This window comes from Silene latifolia, chromosome Y (genome assembly GCF_048544455.1).
Source record: "Silene latifolia isolate original U9 population chromosome Y, ASM4854445v1, whole genome shotgun sequence".
NCBI classification, from domain to species: domain Eukaryota; kingdom Viridiplantae; phylum Streptophyta; class Magnoliopsida; order Caryophyllales; family Caryophyllaceae; genus Silene; species Silene latifolia.
Genome location: NC_133538.1, coordinates 217,584,967 through 217,589,424, shown reverse-complemented (window position 1 = coordinate 217,589,424; position 4,458 = coordinate 217,584,967).

The window sequence follows — 4,458 nt, the reverse complement described above, 5'->3', positions numbered from 1 at the left end:
CCTAACTCACGAGCTAAGAAAAAGTGCCCTGAAGAGCGAAATGTTCTGAAAGTCATCAAAGAGCCTCGTTGAGGCTCGGGAGCTGGCTGACGGGCACATCAGAGAGGAGGATTACCAAAAGAGGTTTGTACCAGTCGACATTTCCTCAGTGCGTGGAAGGAGCTCAACCAAAGTATCATCTCCTCGACGTTCAAAACAAGGCTCATCCCCAACTCGCCAGAAAAGTGGGAGGAGCACCAATGAAAGATTGGGACCAAAGAAGAAAGGCAAAAATCCCTTCCCGCGGTTCCAACATCACACCCCTATGAACAGAAGGATGTCAGAAGTGTACGCTCTAGAGAAGGACAATAAGAAGTGGAGTAAGCCTCCCAAAATAAAAAAAGAAGGCGACGGCAACAAAAATTGCAATTACCACAAAGGAAACGGCCACGATACGGATGAGCGCCGACACATGATGGAATCAATAGAGGACCTCATGCGCCGCATGTACTTAGGAATATACAAGGCCTCATACATACCAGAGCTAAAACACACGGATGAACGAGGAGACAATACTCCCATCATTCACGTGGTCATAGGGGAAGACGATGGAGGCCTCACGCAAAACAAGCTCAAGGAGGATCTCCATAACCTAATCACCCAGGTCGGCAACATGCCAAAAGGTGTATCAGTCAAGGGAATTCCCGACTTGACAATCAACGCATCTGACTAGAAGTGCATAGTGAGTCCTCACCATGGCCCACTTATACTTGACCTAAAGATCAGCGACCACACGGTCAGAAGATGTCTAATCGACATCGGGGCTTAAAACAACCTACTGTACCGACCTGCCTTTGATAAGATCGGGCTCGGATCCCAGCACCTCAAGACGATCAGCGGAGCACTATATGGATTCTTGGGAGAGGCCTCGGCCCCAATGGGAACCATCATGCTGCCTATTAGGTTCGGTAGAGGAGCGCTGTCATGGAGGGTACAAGCTACTTTTACGTTGATCGATGCCGAGTCAGCATACAATGTCCTGATTGGAAGAGAAACCTTAGGCGAGATCAACGCAATAATGTCCATCCGGGCACTAACGCTAGCATATATGTCAGACGCCGGAAGAGCAAAACAACTTCATGGAAGCCAGATCTCTTCGAGATCATGCATAGTAATGGCATTCAAACAAACATCTTCATGGAAGAAGAGAAACGAGCCAAACCCTGGTACGGCCAGGAGCAACTCCTACCGAGAGGTGCAAATGAGCTCTAAGCGCCCCACGCCAGAGGCAGAGGCGAGCAAAAGAAAAGGAAAGTCAACTAATCACAAATGACCAGTACCGGGGGCAGGGACATCCACAGTCGAACTTGGCCTTGGACGCTCCGTGTTTATTGGCAAGACATGGCGCCCACCTTCAGAAACCAGATGATAGGAGTGAGTAAGGAGGTCATTGTTCACAAGCTGAACGTAGATCCCACGTGTAAACCGGTCAAACAGAAGAAGAGGAACATGTAGGCAGAAAAAGATGATGCCATAAAAGAGGTGGTAGATAAATTACTGTCCGCAGGATTCATCGAGAAGTGTGAGTATCCAGAGTGGCTTGCTAACGTTGTATTGGTAAAGAAAGCATCCGGAGCATGGAGGATGTGCGTTGACTATACCAACCTCAACAAAGCATGCCCCAAATATTGTTACCCACTGCCGAGAATCGACTAGCTGGTTGAGCTGAAGAGCATCCTATGATTACTTAGAACTATGGTCAAAAGAGTCAAAAGGCCACACTCTCTTCAACTTGGTCTACGGAGCGGAAGCGATATTGCCGGTGGAGATATAAATACCCACCGCATGCAGCATGTACTTCATCCCAGAGAGCAACGAAGAAGCCATGAGGGGTGCCCTCGAGCTTGTAGAAGGAACAAGGAAAATAGCTTGGCTGAACATAGTGGTGTACCAAAATCGAATGAGAAAACAATACAATCGAAGAGCACAACATAGACAGTTTCAGGTCGGAGATTATGTCCTAAGGAAAAGCGCGGCGGTTGGACAGGATAACCTACATGGGAACCTATCAGCCAACTGGGAAGGCCCATACCAAATCACTAAGATCCGAAGGCCCGGTACCTACACTTCAACCGACATGGACAGACCTGAATTGGGGGCATATTGGAACGCCGACACCATCACGAAATATTACTTCGAAAAGAAGATTGGTAATACTCCAGTCTAGGCAAACATAGCTTAAAGACAACCTGTTTCGTTAACATGAGCAAGTCGGAGGACGATAAAGCATGTTGACGGCTTAGCGTAAAAATTGTAACCTAACCCCTCATAGCAATCAGAATTAAATGATCTATTATATCTATCTGCACTACATTAAGTCGCAATCAATAGGCAGGGGGCAGGGAAGCTACCACGAAAGTGGAGCAACGACCAGGAAGACATCAAAGTAGGCAGGGACACTCGTAATGGGATACCTAAGATCGAAACGATGAATGCGGACATTAAATTAGGTAGGGACACTCGTAAAGGGACACCCAAGATCTAACCGATGAACGAAAACCCCGGAGTAGGCATGGACTCCCCTAGAGAGATGCCCGGACCGAAACAAAGAAGTAGACAGGGATACCCAGACCGAAATACCGGAGTAGGCAGGGACTCCCCTAGAGGGACGCGCGGACCGAAACGAAGAGTAGGTGGAGGCACCTCTAGAGGGATACTCTTACCGAAAATGGCCTGAGTAGGTGTGGACACCCCTAGAGGGACTCCTAGACCGAAACGATGGAAGTAGGCAAGGGCACCCCAAATAGAACCTTGATCGAAAATTCTAGAGCAGTCAGGAACGACCGAAAAGGGACGATCCAGGAAAAACTCAGTAAGCAAAAACACCCAAGAAGGGACACTCAAGCTTAAGAGAGAACACACCTGCAAAATAACGAAGAGACGAAAGCACAAACATTCAACATTCAATAAGTGATAAGAATTGTTACAAGCCAACTGGGCCGAATAAAAGTTCGAGCAAATACAGGGAGTCAACCTCTAAATCGGCGGCCATTTGTTGGAGCTTGTGTCCTCCACAAATTAGTGTGATAACATTTATAAATATCTTATAGGTTCACAAGGGTATACTTCATATTTAATCAGTTGATTAACGATTACCTAATAACGGTTGACTTGCTAGAGAGTTTGACGTTATTATCATACAGATGGCGGTGATCAACTGGTCCCTAAAGGTCACACCTATAGGATGTGTTTGAGAGATGTGGTTATTAAAATGTAATCACATTTATGCCTTATATGACTAAACAGTTAGTCAATGTGTTGATGAGACGATTATTTAATGCCGATTAAATAATATTAGTTGAGACGAATTAACTGTCAATTCGTAAATTGAAATAATAAGTTATATTTAATTAATGTATATGATGTAAGCTTGGACGAATTAATATGTTAATTCATAATTCAATATAATCGGTTATATTTAATCAACAAGATGAATGTGTCATAGTGGTAATAGTAAGGGTACTCAAACCAAGAGGTTATGGGTTCGATCCTCACTAGATGACAATTTATATTTAACACATTTTATACATTTTTGGAATAACCGAAAATAAGGATTTTAATCCTTATTATTTAGGTGCTATTGGGCCGAAATGAGCAAGAAGAAAATACTCCCCATTCACTTCTCTTTTCGGTTATAATAAAAAGTGAAGGGAGAATTTTTCCTAATCTAATCATTCTAACCTAAACCTAGCCTCCATCTCACCAAAGAAAAACACAAAACCTAAAATTAATCAGTTAATTTGTGGATCGATTCTAGCAAAATCAAAGGGCATTTCTCATATCGTCTTGGGTGCAACTGATAGGAGAATATCATTGCGATATTGTTCATAGGCCATAAAAGCTAGGACCGAAGGTTATTTCTTAATCCTTTACGATTTTGTTTATGCGATTTATTTTATGACTAGTTATCATCACTATATATTCGTTATAGTCCTTAAAGTTAAAGGGATGCATACAGATAAATCCCACACCATTAGCCCAAAAGGACCCAACTTTGCCTACGCTACGCTGAAAACCAAATATAAGCAAAAGGCAGATAAAGGGTAGGCAGGAAAATGACCAATCATGTCCCACGAGAGGGTGACCCAGCCGTGTCCAAGAGACTCGAATCAGGTTATCTTGGCATAGAGCACGAACAACAGGATGACAACCCAAATCCCTATTTCGGGTATGAGCCCTCCGGCCTCTAATGAACATCATTTTGTGCATGAAGAGCCCCATCTTCCCCAGAATTCTGACGCACGGCCTCGGCAGTAGGGGAAACCACATCCCCCTTGGGCCTAGGAACCACGACAGCAACATTAGCAGCTAGAAGGCCATACCACTCCCAGTTAAAGTTTGGCTCAAACCGAGCGATGCGATCTCACATCTCCAATTTGCACTCCCCATGGCTCCTTACCACTGCCGCAGTTGACACCT